This window comes from Rhagoletis zephyria, unplaced genomic scaffold, assembly GCF_001687245.7.
Source record: "Rhagoletis zephyria isolate East Lansing unplaced genomic scaffold, Rhagoletis_zephyria_1.1 Rzeph_scaffold_00038, whole genome shotgun sequence".
Taxonomy (NCBI): Eukaryota; Metazoa; Arthropoda; class Insecta; order Diptera; family Tephritidae; genus Rhagoletis; species Rhagoletis zephyria.
This window is the reverse complement of record NW_016157122.1, coordinates 595771-618922: the sequence shown is the minus strand read 5'-3', so window position 1 is coordinate 618922 and position 23152 is coordinate 595771. Positions and strand designations below refer to the sequence as shown.

Here is a 23152-nt window from a genome sequence, read left to right as displayed (position 1 = left end):
CTGATCATTTATGTATACATTTGTCTATATCTATCTCGATTCGTTTTGCCTGTTACAAACAACCGTTATGTGAACAAAGTTATAATACCCTTGTGCACAAGTGCGCTCGGGTATAAAAAAAGTAAGTGCGCCTGGGCCACACTGTAGAAGTGAAACTTACGTTACTTATCTATCTATACATACATACATACATCTGCTTTTGCTTAAGGTTATATATTTTCGCTTTTTTTCTATCAATGTCAAGATCCCTACCTCTACCACTGTTCGTTTTAATAACATTCATGTTCATGTTCAATCGATTAGAAAATCGATAAAAATATCGATAACAAAATCGATAAATATCGGTAACAAAATTGATTTATATCGATAACAAAATCGATAAATATCGATAAATATCGATAACAAAATCGATAAATATCGATAACAAAATCGATAAATATCCTCTTTGTCTTTACTTCTATGGTCATCGTTTTTTTCAGCTACATATTCCCCTTCACATTTGTTCGTATATATATAAGTAAAGTGTTTAGAATTACCTAGGTCTTCATTTTTTCCTTTATCTTTACGCATCTTTGTTTTTGTTGTTATTTTTACCTTTGCCTTTATCCTATTCTTCATTTATGTACGTAGTCACCTTTACTTTCATTCTTGTATTGGTCTTTTTCTAAGTGTTATTCGTTAACCTTTTGTTAGCAAATTTTTGTTAAATTAATACCATATGCATATACACAAGAAGTACTTGTTTCAGCCCCAATAATTTCCGTTGCACCATTTCCGTTGCATCACTTCCGTTGCACCATTTCCGTCCCAACCAGATCCGTGTGCAATTTCCGCTGAATTAGCCAATTTACTCCCAACCAACCAACCGCCGCTTTCACTTAAAAAAAAAACATTTAGCGTTTGGAGGCGCCGCTAAACTGCAGACTCCTCGATTTTGTGTAGAAAACGTAGAAAAATATGTAATAACCAAATATTTCGTTTTCACACCTCTCCAAGTTTCAAAACTATGGGCGGTAATTACATAAAACTTATTCTCATGACCCATTCTAATGTACATACATATATATGCAAGTTTATTCGTTTTTGAGTACCTAAATGCCCGTAAAGTGTGAAGTGATGCTTTCTCAGCTTTCTCAGCTTTAAAAACTATTCACCTAGATTTAATTCCTTATGACCTGAAAACTCTTTTCCGCCTGAAGTTATGTACTTCAATGGGTTTATGAATTTATTTATGAGCGTAGAGGGAGTTTACACTTGACTGCACACAAAAGCAATGCTTTCATTATCCAGCAGTCCGCATTTTTTGTTTGTTTTTGTAATTGCGTAGGCTTGAGCGCGTCTTTTGTTGTTGTTGTGGTAGGTACTTCAAACACATTTGTGACATACCTAGCCAACTACCTTTGTACTTACTATGTATGTACATACATATATATATATATATATATATATATATTACGCAAGTAAACATTTGTGTTAGCTTTGTAAGTTTGATTGTCATAACGGTAATTTGTAAAGCTTTGTTTAATTAATATTTCATACATAAATAATAAATATGTAGATAATAAGTAAACGCAAACAATTTTATTGTTCAATGAAACTTGTCGATGCAATTAACAGCAACAAAAGCAACAAAGCGCATTTAAGGATACTCAAAGAAAGATTTACACACTTATGTATGTATGTACCTACTTGTGGCTGGACTGTTTTTGCATATACATAGATATGTACAGGTATGTACAGTCAGTCAATAAAGTTTAGGTACAGCGAATTTTTTACAATACGGGCAACTATTTTTTAAATATTTTATTTTTCTATAATTTTTTATAAAAATATGGTCAATTCTACAACAAAAAACCCAAAAATCAGGGTTCCGAACCTTGTGCAAAATTAAAGAAAATTCCGCAAAATTTCATTCAAATATTGCACTTTTTATTTACGCTCTCTAGAAAGAAGTTGGGTATGCAGTTTTTTAGCCCATTAAATTTTAGTATAACAAAAATAGTGTTTGATAATTTTTTTATATGGAAAAAATGTGCGACACCTTCAACAAAAAAATTTCCCAAAAATCAATGGTAAGTCCTAGCTTCCTCATACTTGCACTTTATTACACTAAAATTGAATGGGCTAAAAAACTGCATACTCTAATTTTTCTAGAGAGCGTAAATAAAAAGTGCAATATTTGAATGAAATTTTGCAGAATTTTCTTTAATTTTGCACAAGGTTTGGAACTTTTCTTTTTGGGGTTTTTGTTGTAGAATTAACTATATTTTTATAAAAAATTTGTGAAAAATAAAATATTTAAAAAATAGTTGCCCGTATTGTAAAAAATTCGCTGTACCTAAACTTTATTGACTGACTGTATGTGTTCATATCGCAAAAGAGTCACAACTCAAAATAATTCTTAATAATAATTTCTTAGCACGTGATAATCATGTGGGCAAGGGCGATTTTACCTTAGGTTTTTTTTTTTAAATTATAACAAAAATTTGCACCAGCTTTTGCTGAAAGATAAATAAAAGCTCTGTATGCATTTTTAGCGCATCATCTCAAAAATGCCAAATTTTGAGTTGTGACTCTTTTGAAGACGGTGTGCGATATGTATGTACATATGGAAAGTGTTTGAGAAACCGCTTGGGCAACTATACAACGGGGATCGATTGCGCTGCGGTCCAGTTAATGAGGTCGCATTTTATGCACCCGGCGAGTGCTTTTATTGAATAAATAGTTGGAGGGTGGCGAAATAAACAGGCTTCATCTCCAACTTAAGTGAATTAATGTCCCTACTTTGTTAACGGTAATTCGCAAAAATTCCAGTTCAGTAGTGCGAAATGAAAATGAAAGTGAAGTATCAAAGTGTGTGTGAAGCAAGCAAGCGAGGACATCCGGAGGGTTATGTAGGTGTAAACACGTAGACAGTTGCGACTTACAGCCCGTATACATGCATACATATGTATATATGTACGATACATTTTCCAGCTCATTAAACTTATCAACTCCAATAATTTTTACGCTTTCCTAAAGCGACCGACCGACCGAGATTGCTCCTTCAAAGCACTCAAGCGATATATTTATTGAGTAGCTTTGTGTATAGCTGGAGCCACCTGTAGGCGAATTATTCTCCATCGCCCGCGTCAGTGTCGTTGTTGTAGCTCGGTGGGCCACACACCTACACGCTGTTGAAAGCTTTTGTCTGCACACAGAAGCTCTACGAACAGGATTTAATACTGACCTCCTACACAGCAGCTGTATTTTTTCTACTAAATTGGTGATTTTAATTAGATGTTGTTGTAGCTATTTTGTGCTGTTGCACAGGTAGGATGCGCGTTGCTAGGGCAACACACACCCCCGGCCAGTGCACATGGTTGTTTATCGGGCTCGCACCCACACACACACACACACACACACACCCATCCATAGTCGTATGGCGGCTACACATCTTTTGTTCGCTTATCCTTCGCTCGAGATTTGAGCGTTTAGCTCTGCTTAGCATTGCTCTGAGTTCAGTTGGTTTGAGTTGAGTTGGTTGGCCTTAATTCCTTCATAATTCACTGAATCTGTGCAATTAATTAATTACGCTTATTATAATAACGACGAAATCGGTCACACACACACACTCATACACGCTCACGCACATACAAACATATACGTCCACAAACATGTATGTATGTATGCATATATGTAGCTATAAATTAAATAAAAAAAAACCACTACGACAACAAGTAAAATAATAATAATAAGTAAATAAGAGCCTAATAAAATTTTAACATAACATAACATAACATAACATAACATAACATAACTTAACATAACATACCATAACACAGCATAACATAACATAACATTAACAGTCTATACGACTTTTGAAAGTTTATAAATATGTTACTTTTTTTTGCACTGTGTTGTTAGTCGACATGAAACTACTTTAAATACTGGAACGTTATCCACAAAAAAACTAAAAATTGAAAAATATTTACATAGCGCACTTAGCAAGTGGACAATAGATACCGTCATCAATGCAAAAGGGCCTAAGTCAAAAAAATGTGAAATGTTGCAGCACAATGTTTTAAATTGATATATAAAATGGCTTCGGAACTGTTTAAAGGGTGCCGAAGAATACGCGTAGTTTTTAAAATGAGGATTTGAATTCTAGTTTTCAACACTTCCATACTTTTCCACATATTAAAAATAATTACGTAACACTTAATTTTTTGGTAGCCGAAAACTGTTGGAAATTATTTGTAATTTTGGGTCTCCTAAAACGTTGCTCTGGTTATATGTACAGTGGTGGAAAAATTAAGAGGGACGCGATATTTTAATAAGTTTATTTAAACTTATTTTATTAATTTATTTTCTTAATTTTTTACAAAAGCATAGCTCATTTTCGAACAAAAACCATGCAAGATAAAATTTTAAACTTTTTACAAAAACCGTTTGAGTCCAAATTTTTTGTTGTTGAATTGTTGAATATAATTGTTATGTGTTAAACATTCTAAAAAAAATAGAATATTAACAAAAACCAACAACAACCTCATGATCCAGTCTAAAAGCAACAAAATCGTTGTCCTTGATTGTAGTTGGGTTGATCAAATGAAAAAGTGGAAAAAGGAACGACAATTTACAGAGGGTATGACCACTGGCTTTGAACGCCGGAGTTGCGAATTTAAATCGCAGTGAACTCGATGTAGTAGTCAAATGAGGAGATGTGGGCATCTCCGAAATAGCAATAGCAACTACATATAACTTCTACCATGTGTAAATTTTTGTTGTTTTTCCACAACATTTTTCATTAGAAACGGCCTCAAGCTCAAAAAAAATTGTTGGATTTATATTCGTTCGAAAATAAAACTGAAGATGGCACATTGTCGAAACCGATTTGTCTCTAAACGAAATTTGACAAGGGATGACGGAAACCCCTTTTTAAAATATATCGTACATACATACATATGACGCTATAGCTGAGTCGTTTGAGAGCCCTGAGCCCTGGTCCGAGTAACGTAAAAAAAAAAAATGTTTAAGTCAAACTTCGATGTCTAAGTTAGAAGGAATCCGCCAAGGACGCGAAACGTTTATTTTTTTTGACGTGAAAGGGACAACATACATATGCGCCTGCGGTAAGAAAATAATTACACTATTCCACAGGTGGTCTACCAGCAGAATTGGCAAAGACAGATGCACGCTTGATGTACCATTATCCCGGCGAACGCGCAGTTTGTTTTGGCAGCCTTCTCGCGAATGTAATGCTTGTGGTGCATTGAGCTTCAATTTAGCGTCGAGTTGAATGCCCAGGTATTTAATCGATGGCTTCTAATGTATCGTATACCCCCTGAAGCTGACCTTCACCTCCTCTCTTTCATTACGGCCACTGATGAGTAACACCTCCGACCCATGGCGTTCCCTAGCAGTAGGCCTAGAACCGATGCCTGAGGTACTACACCTGAGTCCTTATGCCTTATTACGCCCGATTTGCCCGATTGTCTCACTCAAAATGATTCTGTCACAGAAAAAGCTGCAAACTTCTAGACTATTTTTTACCAGATTTTCGAATTCGGGAATTATTTTTGACATCTAGGTTGACGACGAGGCAGTATTCAATTGTACCGCCTTTACATCGCTTTTACCAGACGTACTCCATCGATAGTAGAGCGTCCTTTCCGGAAGCCAAACTGATTTGATGCACGATCACTCGTCGTCGAATCAATGGGCCTTATGAATAAAAACTAAGCAATTGCTTTTTCTTAAAATTTTAGACCTTTTACTCGATTTATTCAATTAAATTTATGTAAAAGGTCCGAAATTTTAAGAAAACGCAATTGATTATAGCCTTATAAGAAGGTGACATTTTTTTCGGGTATCAAGCATGAAATTCGGGCGCAAAGCAGCGAGGTCGCCCAGAGGCTTATTGGGCTTAGGCAGTAAAACCAGGCGTTGGACCTTCCAACGTTTGTCAAAAACGCCCATCCATAAACGTCGAAACTTTCTGGGTATCGCCCTGGCGCCTCTATCACGGGATTGCATCGGCCCCGGGGACTTATTCCGACTAAGGTTAGCACAGGCATCGCGAACCTCTTCAACTGTAACTTCTGGCACCTGAGTACCGCTGGCGTCTGCCGCTACTTGGAACCGCAGAGGCTCTTGGGCTGGAAAAAAGAGTATCGATTATTTGCCTCATAAACGGTTCCGAGGGCGGAGGTCTATTGTATTGTTAGACCGTTTTACGACTCGTTTTCAGTGGATTTCAGAGTTTTTTTTTTATAATAAGTTTTGGATGTCAATTGAATCATTGATACTACGGGGAAGCTAGCTCTCTGATGGAGTTCCGTTAGGTACTTCTGGTCTTAAGTTATATTTACTAGCCAGAAAGATAATACTAAAAACTTTATTAACGAATGTACATTAGGGTGGTCCAAAAATGTATGTCCAAACGTAAGCCAGAATTTTTATGCTCTCACCCCCTAAGATTCTTCTATACCGAACAAAAATATACGCCTATTTTTTTATTTTGAAATCAAAAAAATTTAGAGGTCGCGCAAAGCGCTAAAAGTTTTTCATGCATTTTATATGGAAAAAAAGCAACTTTTCGTAGAAATGGTGTAGAATTCTTAAAGCTCAATATTTGTCGATCGGAAAATTCTGTTTCCCTGCGGCAGATTCCCACTAATAATACCCAATTGTTTATTTAACCGTTTTTTCATCGCAACTATAATTTATAGGTCCGCCAAAAAACCCCAAAAACCTCGAAAAATGCAATGAGGGGACCAATAACAAATTGCTAGTATTAAAAAATTCTTAAATAAACAATTGGGTATTACTATTGAAAGTCTCCTGAAGAGAAGCTGAGTTTTCCGATCGAAAAATATTGATTTGTTTTTCCCCATACATGAAATACATGAAAAACTTTGATCGCTTTGAGTGACCTCTAAATATTTTTTGATTTCAAAATAAAAAAATATGGCGATTACTATTTTCGATATAGAACCAAGGCATATTGAAAAGGTAGAGCAGTAGAGCAGCTGATTTGATTTTTTCACATTATTTGGCTCGAAAATGCGAAATAAATTTACTAGGAAAGAAAGTTCCAACAATTTTAATTTTTCCCAATTTAAATTTTTTATTTTTTTGTATTTCGCATGGCAATATTTGATTTAGAAGAAAAAAATCAATACTCTACTGCTGCTACCTGTTTGATATGCCTTGATATAGAACAATCCTCGGGGGTGAGAGCATTAAAAGTCCGACTTTACTTTGGACCACCCTAATGTACATACATACATACATCCTATGTACTTATTTACGAAGGTACACATGTATGAGTAGGCGCATAATTAAACGTTTCATGTTGCATTTTCGGTTTGTTTGCACTGTGTCACGTGCCAAGACAACGTGCCTACTGGCGTACGTAATCCAATAGTCTTTGCTATGCTGATCCACCCAAAAGCGTCATCTCACAGTTCACTCAACTTCAGGCACGCTTATCCTGTTTATTTACCTCACTCGCAGCTCGCCAAGCGTTCACATGCTGAGGCACTTCACTTACCCTTACCCACTCATTTATTTGCTCAACTCTGCATGCATGTACATACATACCCATACATACATACATACATACATGTGTGTGCAAATGTGCAGCAGCTCATCCTGTTGATACCTTGCTTTATTTGTGTACTTTTCATCTTGAGTAGCATCTTCTCTCGCAATTCAATGAGAATGAATTTCTTCTATTCCTTTGTTTGGGTTTCGAAGGCGTATGCGAACGTGTACTAGACAAATGACGTGGTCTGGAAGGCAGCTGCTCGCTCGGCTTAACTTTTGTTTTATTTTGTGTTTTTTTGCTATTTTTTATTATTTCACTTTCTTTCAACTTAAATGCCCACATTCATAGATGATTTAAGAGCTTTTGCTTAAAGATAGCAAGACTTTAGGTATGCCGAAGCCAACAAGCACATTCCATTCAGGACTTCTTAAATTTTCCTCATAAAAAATTTGAAAATAGATTCTCTATAGTTTAAGGTTAGGTAGAAGATCCGCCACTTACGGTGCTTTCGTTTCTACCAAAAATCTCGCCTTTTGATTGGCCTACCTACCCTCTTTTCATATTCCCTTGTAAAATAAGGCCAATCGCTGAGAAAATTTGTGTTCACATTCGCTGACCTTTGAAGCTATGATGAAATGCGTGAGCTAGACAAGGATAAGTAGGCGAAAACGGATACTTTAATAGGGGCGATCGTAAAATCAAACATATTTTACATTTATTTATTTGGAATACATTCCTAATGTACCGATAAACATTTTCTGGGAAGGGTAAGGGCAGAAAAACAAAATGAAGTTCTTAGGAAAAGGAGAGATGACCTCAAATCCCGTTCGAGTACTTAACCCTGCTAGAGAGCACACGTGGGACGCCGCCCTTCGCGTGAAGCTGGGTATTAAACACTTAATATCTTCAGATGAGCTCCGTTTTTTTTTTCAGGATTCATGGCAAGTCGGCAGCATTTATATTTGAAGATGGTAAATGGCGTTTATATTTTCGTTTCAACTCGACTCAATATTATATTAAAATTAGATAGTTAAAACTAGTTGCGGACTAGTCAACGATTCTACTTATGGATACAAACACACAAATGTACATATACATACATATGTATGTATGCATTATGTTTATTAATATGCGGTGGTGGAATCGCACAAAAATACCATTACACCTTAACTGAAAGCGGCTATTGACTTGATGTTCCAACATCATTCCACTGCGTGCGCATTTTTATTTATTCGAACAACTTAATTTTAGCACATTGGATACATCAATATGAAATGCTATATATACATACATATCTACATACTTATGTATGCATGTACATATGTACATTTGGGTGCCTCCCCAAAAGAGTTGCGGTTTTTCCACCGAAATTAAAAAATTTTTTTTTTTTATTTTAAGTCTCGCGCTAAAATACTCGGAGGTATTTTCTAATCGGTCCAGCTCACTTAAATCTAAAATAAAATAAATTTTATGATTCCGATGGAAAACCCGTGCCATTTTTTCTTATGGAAAGTGATGCACTCTAATGTGCATACATTTGTGTGTGTGTCTTTTTACTTAAAAGAATTCTTGAACGTACAGAATTCACTTAACTAGGAGTTATTTTTAATTTTGCTCGCTAGAAGGCCAGCTAGCCGCAAGAAATCTGTTTATTATCAAAATCCTGGCAATATCTTTGGTGTAGAGATCAGTGATAAAGTGAGGGAGGGAGAGAGAAATACTGTGCTAAAAATCTTGGACACATTAGGTGGGCTTTACTAAGTCTTGTTTAAAAACAAATGCCGTGGTTTTATTTTTTATTTAATTAACTTTATTTTATTTGTTGTGTTTCAAGTTTTCTGTATCCTTCTTCCCACTTGCGTTCGAGTTTTTATTTTTCTTTTCGTCTTTTTTAAAGTTCCCCTCGAAATATTTATTTGCAACAGCAACAAATATTTTGTTGCGCGAATATTTTTAAACGGTACTCGTAATGAGCCAAAAATAAAATCCTTGCCACAACCGAACCAGCCACTCAAAGTGATTTGCTCGGAGCCGTGCCAGTCGGCTATGTAGTGTATGTATGTATGTATGCACATTAGGCTGGTCCAAAATTAGTAAAGTCGGAATTTTAATGCTATTTTCTATTTGGAAATCAAGAAATATTTAGAGGTCGCTCAAAGCGCTCAAAGTTTTCTATGTATTTTATACGGGGAAAAACAACTTTTCGTAGAAATGGTATGAAATTCTTGAAAATCAATATTTTTCGATTAAGAAACTCTGGTTCCCTTCAGGAGACTTCCAATAACAACACCCGATAGTTTATTTAACCATTTTTTAATACTAAAGATTTTTTATTTATCCTCCATTGCATTTTCTGGCCTTCTCTGGGGGTTTTGACAAACCTATAAAATATGGTTACTACGAAAAAAATGTCTAAATAAATAATTTGAACAATTCCATACCATTTCTATGAAAAGTGGTTTTTTCCCATATAAAATACATGGAAAATTTTGAGTGTTTTGAGCGACCTCAAAATATTTTTTGATTTCAAAATAAAAAATAGGCGTATATTTTTTGGTATATAACAATTCTAGGTGGTTAAAAAAAAAAAAATCCAACGTGCACATGTATTTTTGGACCACTCTAATGTACATATATATGCATGCACGCATTTAAGTGCGTCGAGAAATCTGCTCATTTGTAAACACTTTGCAAAGCGAAGGCGGTATATATTTACGTATACACTTACGACCATCATAAATGCATAAATATGTACATATGTATGTATGTTGACTGCCCCAGGATGTTGAGGGGAGTACGGGGACTTTTCAACTTCGATCATGCAAGAATGCTGGCGATGAAAATATCCACATACGGATGTATGTATGTATGTATGTATGTATAATTGCAACTTGAGGCAATTGCAAATTGTTGTTGTAGCATTACAAATAATTTCTTTATTTCAAAATTATGTTTTGAACCACCTTTTCATTTCATTTCCCTATCGCCGGATCAAGCGAACAACAATGCCAGCCTTCCTTCATTGCTTACTCTTAATTTTAAAAATACAATATTTGCCGATTTATTTCGAGCATTTGCTACCCACTATGCACTCGTACACGAAGCGAATTGCTGTGCCGGCAAGGCGAAAAGTGCTCTCAGCATTCGGTTGGCTGCAAAAAATGTCACAGAGTGTCCGCGCGATCGGCGCGATTAGCAAGCGCAATAACTCAGGAAGCGAGTTGGCTTGGCGGCATTCGTTGAAAGCAAAGGCAGAGGTGCCTGTCGGTGTTCGGTGATCGGGCGAATTTGAAGGCTCCCAAAGCGATGAGTGATGAACGAGTGCGGAATGAGCGCGTCTTCTCACACGTACAGCTGTGAGTGATTGGTGGCGGCCGACCGGTGCCATGCGAATCGTGACAAATTGATGTCGTTCGTGTGCGATGCGAGCGGAATTTTGTGCATGAAGGAGTTTTTAGTTCACGTCCTTTAAAACCTAAATTTTATTTGGTCTTTCAAAATGGACTATTTTTTATATGTGAGATATGTACATTTTACGTAATCGGTTTTATATTGTTCAGCAGTAATTTATTTCAATTTAGTCCAGGCCTAAACATAACTCAGCATTGTTCCATTGTTGAGTTGGACATTTGTACAGAAAAAATTGTATTTCTTGTTTAAATTTAAGTAAAAAGTACAGAACAATTCTACATTTTGATAAAGCTGCACCTAATTGACTATTATCAGAGTTATTACAAAATGCGAAAAAAAATTCCAGCTTAATTTTATATGGGAAAAATCTGATTTATTTCTTCTGTCATGGGTGGGACAAAAAAAAAGAACCTGCTTTTTGGAGCAGATATATTTTACGGAAACTCTGCGCATTTAATTCACTTTTCTGTGTGAACTTGATGTCTTATAATAAAACCTAGAACCAGGAACACAAACAAAGCAAAAACTATAAACAAATGTTGGCTTTATTATACAAAAAATCCGAACTTCCTCTGTCACGGGTGCGACAACGTTTGTCACGGGAAGGACACGTACAAATTTTTATATGAAAAGGAGCCTTTAGTGTGGTCCATATATAAAGATTAGCTATTAAAAAATATAAGAAGCCAAGTAGGGGTTAAATTCACTCACGTTTTATCTTAGGATGGTGCCTTTTATATAGAAGAAAATGCTTAGCACCGTCAGCCAAAATAATTATTAAAAATTAAAGCGATTTCCTAGCGTCTAGAAATTTTCACTTTTACGTACTTAAATTTAATGGACTACAAAACTGCATACCTAAAAATCCTAAACAAAAAGTTTAAAATTTTTGTTAAAGTTTGTTGAATTTTTATAATTTTTGTAAGAAGTTTGAAATGTGGATTTATGTGGTTCTGGTTAGGTAATGTGCTAGACATTTAGAAAAAAAAAAAAAACTATAAACATTAGATTAACAAAATAAAAAACCACAAACTGGTCAAAATGTAACTTAACTTAATCAGCTGACCACAAGGGTATATATGTAGATAATGGACGAGTCCGCGCATCCCCTCTCCTCTCCTGCGTCCACCTCAACAAACAAATAAAGATTATCAGCCCTGTAAACCTACCTCTGACAACTGTCCGATACATAGCTGTCACGGGTGGGACATGCTTCTCTATTGTATTATTCTTATCTAACAACGTGGAAACGACAATGCAATCGCGGTAGATATTTGCAATGAATTTCTAACATTATGTAACACACACGAAACACAACCTCAACTTTTGTAATTAAATATAACAACTTTTACCTTTTTTTGTCACGGGTGGGACAAGACCAAGACTGCTTAGAAATAACTCATAATATAGATTAAGCACTCACAAAATTTAATATATAACACAACTTTATTAAAAGCAGATGAGTTCTATTATATATTTTTCTTACCAAACACTTGAATTATGAATCGTAAATTATTAGACAGTTTGACTACTTTAAACTCAGTCAAAAAATTTACTTAGAACTTGATTTTAAAACGTAAAAAAGGTAACAAAAATCTAAAGTATCTAACTTTGAGTGGACAACTCCTTAGTTTATGGAGTGCTAAAATTAAAAAAAAAAAAAATTATTACAATAACTCCAGTTTGAAACGCAGGTCACAAATCGGAGCAGAAGCTCAGCCAGACGCTAGGTCACAAATGTGCCAAATATTGATTCGCGGTTTCTTGCCCTGCGCAATCTTATAAAAATCATAGTCCAAACTCCGTCCGCTTCCCGGTTGGCGATATCCTCTTCGAATGAACAGCAGCGGCATAAATCCCGCTCAGCGCCAAGAGTTTTGTTTTCAAAAATTTCACATCGATTTTCCACATGCCGTTCAGAATTTTGTATACATTTGCCAATTTACCACATCCGATATATAAATAGCAGAAAAAAGTACATTTACATATTATTCGAATAGAGACAGACGGACGATGAGTTGGTTGGTTAGTATCTGTCTAAAGGTGGTTTTAGAGAGGTGATTTGGTTGGTATTTATTTTGGGGTTACCTCTAATTTTAAACCCGAAATGGCTGCTAAGCGTTTACAAGAACAAGCGGTCGCTGTTCGTTGTTGGCTGGCAACAATAACAAGGCGCGGCAATAAATAGAAGTCGAAGAAGAAGAAACAACCGCTAAAGCAGCAGGTGCACCACCGCCAACACCACCACCACCACCACCACCACCACGATTAACAGCAGCACCAGTAGCAGTACCACCGGCTGTAGGAAGAGGATCGGCAACACCAAGAGCATCAAGAGCAGCAGCCGCAGCACAGGCGTCAGGCAACACTCTGTGGCAACAGCAATAGCACTGCAAGGCGGCCGCCGGCGGCACGATCGACGGGCGGTTGGTTGGTTGGTGGTTCGCGGTTCGCGGATCGCAGATCGCAGATCGCTTTGAGTTGGCGAAGAAGGCGAGTGCGAGTGAAAATTCTTTTTTTAAAATAGCTTATTCGAAAAAACGGTTTATTTATAATTTTTCACTTGATTTCCGACGATGTGCGATTTTGCCAGCTCAGTGCTCGGTGGATCGGTGGAAAAATGCTTTCGAAACAATGATTTTTCATTATTACTGCGCGCTTTCTTAAAAATAACCGCTAAATTTATTTTGGACTCAAGTAGCTACACACAAACGTATCAGCGCATCGTCCCCCATTTGCTGCGTTGCGATCAGTTCTGGATACGGGAGTGAGTGTTCTGGGTGTCAAGATCGATCGCGCTGGAAAAAATCATTGCAAAAATATTTGTGAATATTTTTAAAGCAGCTCTCTTCCTAGCCCAGCTGTGTGTGAGTGTGAGTGATCTGCAGTGCTCGTCACTGTAGTAAAGGAAAAAAAAAAGTCGAAAAAAGTGAGAAAAAAGTCAATTGTTTATTTATGTTAATTTAAAAATACCCTCGAAGGACATGTGTTTCCGTTGGCGTCCGGCTGAGCGTGCGAGCATATTGTGTGAGAGTGTTGTCAGCTGATACAGAAATTGCGGAGCCAATGTCAATTATAGCCGCGCGGGTCGTATACCATCCATAGAGCGTTGTTATCAGTGAAAGCGCAGGAGCATTTTCGGCCCTTTGCAGTGAATTTTTTTTTTCAGTCCGATGGGAATGTCAACAAATAGTAAATGTGCGAAAAAGCGTCGATATACATACATATGTACATTTGTATGTATGGAAATTCGAATGCCTTTGTGGGTATGTAAAAAAGCTGTGTGTGCGGGTGCGTCAAAAATAAATTTAAACGCGCGGCAATGAGAAAAAAATGCGAGAGAGCAAATGTGGCGCGCATACGTGAAAATTCAAAAATAACAATTCCCAAAATAACACGAAATTTCCCACTCATTCAGAGAAGAATGAGGAAAGTTCTTAGAAAAATGCCCCCAGTTAATGCGGCATCTGCTGTTAAGTTTTGCACTTTGCAAGATCACTGATAAATGCATGAAAAATATGCGCCAGATGGCGCACGGTGGTGTTGATTTGAAAGTGAGTTTTCCCATTTGGCATTCAGATGTCGCTGAGAGGACGAAATTGAAAAATCCAATTGTTAATTTCAAAAATAAAATATTTACATAAATTATGGAGTAAAGTGAATTGAGAAAAAGTGAAGGATATTTGAAAATGAGTTTCAGTGAGTTTGTTACGAAATTTGCAGATGATTTGGGCGGAAAGGAGATGCATGAGAAGTGAGTGGGTAATTAAATTTACAATAATTTTCAAATTATTTTTAAAGTATGTACTTGTGTATTATAAAACAAAAAAAAAAATTAAGAACAGGAGGTAATACATATACATAACTACAAATTTCAGGGATAGGCGGCGGGCTAAATAGTCAATCCCGATCCCACTGATTTGACGTCTTCCAGAAATGTACTGGGGGTCCCGTATATATATGTATATCTTTTTATCGAATACTTTTGTTGTACTGAAAGATCTGACAACTTCCAGTTGCATACAACATTTTAAAGAAAGATTTTCGGAATTTCCGGAAGTTGGGTATTTAGCTCGTCCCGCCCGTAAATGTTTACCGCGGGTCCTGCGTGTTCCGCTATCCCGCGCCCATCTCTCCTTCAGATGACCAACATAATCGTTGGCCTCACGATTATTGCTTAAGTAGTTACTGTACATAAACTGTATGCATTAATCGATAGACAGCGCTCTCCATGAAGTGGTGAGTATCTTTGAAACATCTTTGAATGTAGAGAATAATCCGTATAAGGAGAAAGAAACGAAACGGCTAGTGGTATGTATGGCATACTATGCCTGCAAAAGGGCATTCGAGAAAAACTGGGAATAGTCACCACACGTAATTACCGGTGTGAACACCACAGGCCAATCATAACTTATTGAGCTCTAGTCTGGTGGTAATCACTGGAGAAAAGTAGCAGTCAGAAATTACCCGAAAGGATGCAGCCACAAGAGGGCGCTCTTCATCTAAGTTGATTGAAATTTGTGGAAAAGCAGGCACAGCGGAAACAAGGCTGACTTAAGTATATTCCGGCACAGAACACATTTGGATATGTATTCGATTTTCAATTTAGAACAGATGAAACGCTAGCCTAACGACGGGAAAGAATGGCGTACTCACTTACACCGATGGATTAAAGGTGTAGTGAGAAGAGTTGGCTAGACACGACTCAGAAATGCATAACAACGAGGCCTACAATTAGCGTTTTCTGCAGAAAGAGCTATTACTCTTGTCATAACAGGACACTCTGTGCATCAACGCTCCAAAGCACAGTAGTGGCAAACTGGAACTTACTGTTCAAAATAGTCCAGAGCCTTAATTTTTCAACAGATTTTATTTTTGTTATAGAAATCTGATGAGATTTAGAAAAGATTTGTCGAGCCCGGTTTTTTCTAATAGCAGTCGCCTCTCGGCAGGCAATGAATGGCAAACCTCCGAGTGTATTTCCGCCGTTCGGAGTCGCCGCAAAACAGTAGCTCTCTTCACTTTGTGTGACACCATCAAGGCGCACGCGACAAATCCGAGGAGAAGCTCATCCAAACATTTACATATTGTGTAAGCGCCAATCTATTATTAATTTATTATAATTTTTTTTTTAATCATAAAGAATAAGGACATTTTTTCTTGATATTTTTATTACATTTTTTTTTAACTAGTTTTTATTTTGTAACATACACTTATAGCAACAGGAGAATAGATTTTTTTCAAAATTGAAGAGGAAATTCCAGTTTGGCACCACTGTGCAACGATGGCGTCTGCATAAGTTGTCGAGAGGAAGAAGAGCAGGAATTGAGTCGCCATTTTCTTGGCCAATGCCCAACTATCGATACGTTTATGGATGCGTATATTCATTGACCGATTGCTTAGGGGGGAAACCAAACTAGTCCAAACTATTCGGGGTTCTAAATTCCCCAGAACTGCAACAGTTTAGTGGCAGTGGAATTACCCCGAGTGTTAATGCAAATATGTACGTATGCAAGCATGTATATATTTTTTCTATCAAAGCTAAGCGAGCGCACCAGGAGAATTTTTCAATATTTTTTTTTTTTTACATTTTCACCTACATTCTTTCTCTCTTTTCTCCCCCCTTTGCATGCTCAACTTTTAACGCGCAAAATAAAAGTGAAAAACCAAGCAAACGTGAAACTCAGAATAAATTTTTTTCGAAAGAAATTGGTCTTTTCACGCGATTCAATACGTCGCTGGCACGCATCCAACCGAAGAAATTCGAAATTTTTGAAGTCTGAAAAAAAAACAACAGGAAAGCGGCACTCAGCTTTGCATTAGATGCGAGCAATGCAGCTACAAGCAACAAATTTACGAGTAAGATCTAGAACTACAATAAACTGTAGCGACAACACAACCGTTCAGCCGAGCCGCACAGTAGCCGCAAAGAAAAGAACTTTTGGAGTTAATCATTAACGGTTAATGGATGGCACGGCACGCAACCACAAAATGCCATGTAAAAATGGCGCACAGGCTTGTGTCCCCAGCGGAGTAGACAGCAGGGGAACATAAGGCTCCTATCCGAGCTCTAATAAACAGCTGCCTGTAAATATACGAATACACTTCTCGAATGCCAAAGATCCACATATCTACTAAATCATTTGTTGGTGGAGTTCTTGCGCCATAATCCGCCCGCGATTCGCTGTCGTCTTTTTGCTGTCGGACATTTTCACGGATGGACAAGAAACATTTTCCGTAGATATCTTAAGTAATTCTTTTGCGATTTTTTGGGAAACAAGCGGCAAAGGCAAAGCATTTCACAAACAGGCGAATGTAGCGCAAATTTATAGTAACATGTGTACGTATGTATGTGTATGGTACAGGCATTTATGTATGTATGTCATCTTGTCTTCTTATAGCTACCCCCACACGATTCGCAGCGCAATTTTTCTACATAGCCGCCTGGTTGACAGCGCCAAGCGTAGGCAGAGTGAAAGGATTACGTATTCGAAATTTTCACTTTTCATCTGCTTGCATCTGCGATGATCCAGCTCCTACTCCGCGCACTGACTGTATTAGCTACGGCCGCCACATTAGTTAACACCCTTGTCTCAAGTCACAAAGTCACATAAAACTCAATCATCCGCTTCATGTTCGTGCGTGCATCAACATGCATTCATACATACATTGTATGTACATAAATGTACAGACATAAACAATCGGGGTGGTGCGTCTTCACGGGTCCTAAGCTAAGCACCGGAAATCCTTTAAATACATTTTCATTTTCTCTGTTTACATTCGCTCAAATTCGCTTTGTTTTGACGGCTGGAGCAACTTGAGCTGCTGAGTTTTCTTCGGTTTAGACATTCATTCGTGACTGAAGTCGTATGGCCATTACAATTCTACATACACAACAAATATGCAATGGAATTTCCGGATGCATTGTGCTATTGCTTTTATAGTTGCCTATTTTTGGAGATATTCTTTCGTTGGGAGTACTATGAATGTAAGTGGTTGCGGAAGTGAAAAAAAACCAATTGGCTGCCCATTTGCTAGTGGCTCCATCACTTCTTATTCCACGAAGGAAAACCCATACAACCAAAATTTAAATAATGTATGATAAGACACTTACATACGTGCATTATTGGAATGTATGTATAGCTTAGATCACCCCAGCAACGGGTTGTGCGCTGGGTTTAAGACCCGCCATGTAAAAACCACTTCCAATGAAAAGAAAAAGAAAGCGATCTCCAAGTAAAGTCCTCTCTCGTCGTACAAAAAAAAGAACACTTTAAGACTTCGAATCATAAGTCTAGTTCAGATTTGTTCCTTCATAAATAGACTTGAAGTCCATAAATAGCTAGGTATTCATCTCGCTGATATGTTTTTCTCAGTCAGTTTTACAAATTCTGGAGTCGAGCAAAGTGCGGCTGACATTCATCATAAATTTATTAATGGCTGTCAATAAAGACCGTATATTTTCAGGCGGAATTGAGCTATTCCGCATTTACATAAATATCTATTCACTAAACTGCAATGGAGCCTTAATGGAAAACGGTGCGCTTTTCATTGGAAATTGGTTCGAAGAGAGATTTATTCATTATTGTCATCTGAAAAAAAAAAAAAACAAATACTATTTTAGCCCAATAAGTTAAGACTTCAGTCGCAGTCGAACACGCGGAACTGGATGTGCTATGTCAGTACCCTAGTGCTGAGCCGGAATGTTTTTAAATTTATGCTGTTAACTTTTTTTTAAGAAGTATTGAGTCCAGCATCAAATTCATCGCCTTTTCTTTCTCCTAAGTCGTATCACTTTCGATTGCCTCAGACCATAAAACACCTAAAAAATATGACAGCCTCGACAACAATCTAAACACATCAAATGCGCCTGGAAAACTGACAACTTTTACAGACCATCAATCAGACGATCAATCAATCACTCATCCATATCGTCAATCAAAAAAAAGTAGCGGCTGCTGTCTCATTAACAAACAGGAGCGATTTTGATGTTAGCATACACAGCTACTCACATACATACTTACGGGCATATAACTAAGTGCGCCTTCATATTTAAGCGCAGGGAATTATAGTGGATGGATCTGCATGTTTTAATTTAGCAACATTTTCCTCGTCTAGAGTTAAATTCTAAATGCAGACTTTTAATCCGTGACACCTAAGTATGTAGGTGTGGGTGTGGGTGTGGGTGGCCAAAAAATGGTGAAAGGAAATTTATTAGGTTCTTAAAATTGTAGCTGCTGTTGAATTAGTCACATTAAAATTTCATAAGTTTCCTATTTCCGCTGACAACCTTCGGCGGCGCATTAAATTCATTTTTACCAATAAATTCTAAAAAAAAAGAAAATGTTGTTGCTGTTAACTTTGTTTGTGCGACTTTGGTGTGTGTTGTCAATTATCCAAAGCGATGTCGCTATTCTGCCGAGTTTGCCACCTTCGATGATCCACAAGCTATCCTACCTACCATTCACTCTATGATTCAGTCAGTAGATACATATGTACGTGTGACGAGTATGTGCTTGTGAGGCGTTAAAGAATGCACCGAAAGTTTTACGCAACGTTGCCCAGCAGCCAGCCAACTGAATGACGGACCACTTACTCAGCGGCGTTGGCTGTCGGCTGTCGGCGTTTGAGTCACTCGCTGCTCTTAATTGTTTTGTCTTACACAATGTACTCGTATGTAGTCAATTTGAGATTTTGGCAGCACACCAAGAAAATGCAAACAACTGTGCTACAACGTAAAGTGCCGAAGAGAGGGGGTAAATGCCTACCCCATACAGGGTATAAGTATGTTTTCTGTTGTTTACAAATAAGGCTGAATGTATTTACTCCAATCGAATTTTCCGCCTATCCTGAGTCTGAAAGGTGTACATTGTAGAATTTGATTATATATGTATGTTAAGAACCATCAAAACCAGCAGACCAAAAATGATTATAATTTATTTTTCGCTGTTGATCAACTGGCAGCACCTGTCGCGAACAACATCTCACGAGCTGGGGGGTATACAATGACCTCAAAATATATTTGGCAATTCTAATGAGATGCCAAGGCTACTTGTTGCCTGCAGCTAATCGGAAATTTCCAAACACTCCGTTAAGTGTAGAAACATAAAATGTGGTTCGTTTATTTTAAGTAGTTCCGATTCAAAAATGCGGCAGTGCCAACTTCTTTCTCAATGTTATTGTTGTTGTTGTCTCAGCAGAGTACAACCATCCTAGGCAGTATTGTCATCTGATTCGGCGAGCCCGAGGCCGGTAAACCGGGCGACGTCCTTGTGCTGCCGGTGCCAGGCTCGTCGCATTGGAGGTGCATTCGACGAGATGCGGTGTTATGAGACCCGTTTCTTTACCACTTCTGAACCGAGTTCTGCTGACTATCCCGCCATTCTGGAATGAATCGGGGGTGAATAAGGATCGCGGAGGTTGACTTAGACTTTGACTTTCCCGACAGAAGCGACTGGGAACTTAATATCGCTCTAAGCTATAACGAGATCCTAATATTTAATGTCTTTGAGAGAGACCTATACACTTCCAGATTGCTGCAGAGTATTTCGGGTAGTGATGTGTCCATATGTGCAAGTGACATGGCGTCCATGCTGGTAATCATGATCGACCTAGCTTTATACATACATACTTGATTTCGCTGTGGGGAGTGAAATTTATATGAAGGCGCTTGGGTCGATAATGGATAACTACACATGCGTACAAAAATATTGAAATTCTTCTATTGGGTCCCAAAACACAGTGGTATTCCGGGAAATGAGGAAGCGACTCGAATTTCTGGAGGGCCACTTCTTTAAGAACTTCAGCAGCTTAGGAGAAACTCAAAACCTATAACCCATGATTGTCTCTTTTGTGACTTACCCCTATGCCACACACTTGGGGTCCTACATACATACATATATACTTCAGATGCTGGTAAGGGCCACTTCTGTAGTGCGCGGTCAAATCTGACTGTAGTTTAAACGCTCGCGATAGCTGGTTTAAACTCTAGTTAGCCACTCAAATGACATCCAGATGTTAAATAAATATGAACGCAGTTTACGTAATCTAAGTTCAAACTGGCACTAAAAAACTGGCCCTAAGAAAACATATCGTAAATTTTGAAAGAAAATCACATGCATGCCACCATAAGTACATACACACACATACACACACACACACACACACACCTTTGAATGGCAGACTACACGTAGGCGTCTTGTGACAACCAAAATTTGTTGTGGAGCAGAAAACAGAAACTGAATGAACCAAGAAAACGAAAACAAAATCTTTGCGAAGGAGACTTACTTAGTCTATATGACCCATAGAAAATGACAAGAAATTAAGTGAAATTTATCGATGACAACTGTCGGCAATAATCATCGATGTATGAATGTAGTAGTTCGCGTTGTTTTTTGTTCTTACTGCGTCGCCCATTGGTGCTGCCTTTAACACGGACGCACAAACTCACTCACACACTCACACACCTACACATGCGCGTATATGAAGGTGTCTGTGGAAAAGTGAAAAAATTTTAAACAAAAAACAACAAAAATATTCCATTTTCTGTTGAAAACCTTCACTTTTGAACTGAAAAGCGGATTGTAATGATGTGAGTGACACTTTCGCATTCATGTGTGAACATACATATCGTCGCTGTTTTTTCAAAACCGCCTAAATCGCCGTTATGGCAAAAACGAGATTTGGTAATCCTGAACTCCAAGCATCATGATTTATGCATAAAAATCGTTAAATCGTTATTAAAACAACAGATTTGTAAAATATTAGCTAGAGCAGATACCGCCTCTCAAGCCAATGCCTTCAAAGAATAAACCGTTTTTTCGGTATTCTGTAAAATTTGAGTGCCGCAAGTAAGGCGGGTTTGCAAAAACTTCGACGATATATATGTGCATATGTATGTACACTAGGGTGGTCTAAAAAGTAAAGTCGGAAAAAATATTTAGAGGTCGCTCAAAGCGCTCATAGCTTTTCATGTATTTGATATGGGGCAAAAACAATATTTTTCGATCGCAAAACTCCGGTTCTCATTTTTTAATACTAGCGATTTTTCATGAATGGGTCCCCCATTGCATTTCCTAGGGATTTTGGCGGACCTATGACATATAGTTACTATAAAAAAATGGTTAAATAAATAACTGAATATTATTATTGGGAGTCTCCTGAAGAGAAACGGCTATTTTTCTGATCGAAAAATATTGACTTTCAAGAATTCTGTACCATTTCTACGAAAAGTGCGTTTTTACATAGAACACCTTGAGCGCTTAGAGCGACCTCCAAATATTTTGTGATTTCAAAACAAAAAAAAATAGGGGTAAATAATTTTGCCATATAGAACAATCCTAGGGGCGAGAGCATTTAAATTCCGACTTTACTTCTCCCCGCCCTCCCCCCATATTCGTTTTTGGACCACCGTAATGTACACACATACGTACTAATTGCGCACCTACAACATACGGCCAGTTTTGTCTGTCTGTTCCGTGTGGGAGGTTGCTACTGGATTCTAAAACCATAGCAACTCCGGGCTGCATTATCGCCTGCCCCCTCCCACGGCTGCTCCTGGCCTGCAACAGCGACACCTTGTGCCTGAAGTAGCTCAGTAGTGGCCGTTTGGGGCCTGTCACTCTGCCAGTCAGCTGGTGTCAGTGTGTGCGTGAAGCATGTAATTTGCCACCTACCAAAGTGTCAGTACATACATACATACGTACATAGGGTAGCAATAAAGTTGAAGGAAAAAAATATGAGCTACTACATTATATATACATACGTATGTATGTAGTACGAGGTTGGTAGTTGGACTGTGTTGGATGTGTTTTTGTTGTCGGTTGATGGTGTGGGTGCTCTTTGGCAGCGATTGTGTGTGCGTATGTATGTACGTTGCGAGATGTGCAGAGCAATGAAGAAAAGTGGCAATGAGGCAAAACGTTCCCAACAAAACGTGCTAGGCAGTGAAGTTCTCCGAATCCCTAGACATTCAGACAGCTTCACGAACCCATAGGTGCGCCAAATGCATCTGTAGCAACTTCATGCTGGAGATTTATGTACATAGTGAATAGTGGCTATATGCACTTAGTATATGTATGTATAGGTACGCACATTTATACATTGGGACAAATACAAAGGTTTATTAGTTTTCGTGAGTGGAAAATTTAAAAAATTTAAATAAAAGTGTTTCTTCTTAGGGAAAATTTCTTGCTTTTTGTGCAATCGGAA

At 37.7% G+C, this 23152-nt stretch overlaps 1 protein-coding gene and 1 long non-coding RNA gene across 11 annotated transcripts in view; one reads left to right on the top strand and one right to left on the bottom strand.

The window, feature by feature from the left end:
- The window catches only part of Mef2 (myocyte enhancer factor 2), a 152518-nt gene that overhangs the window by 45994 nt on the left and 83372 nt on the right, over positions 1 to 23152 (top strand). The gene's annotated exons all lie outside the window — the stretch shown is intronic.
- On the bottom strand, positions 1015 to 21709 carry LOC108366169 (uncharacterized). The gene is made up of 3 exons (XR_001848055.1): positions 21565 to 21709; positions 1383 to 1386; positions 1015 to 1027 (listed from the first exon to the last, which is right to left on the bottom strand). It is a non-coding gene; the product is annotated as an uncharacterized LOC108366169 (long non-coding RNA).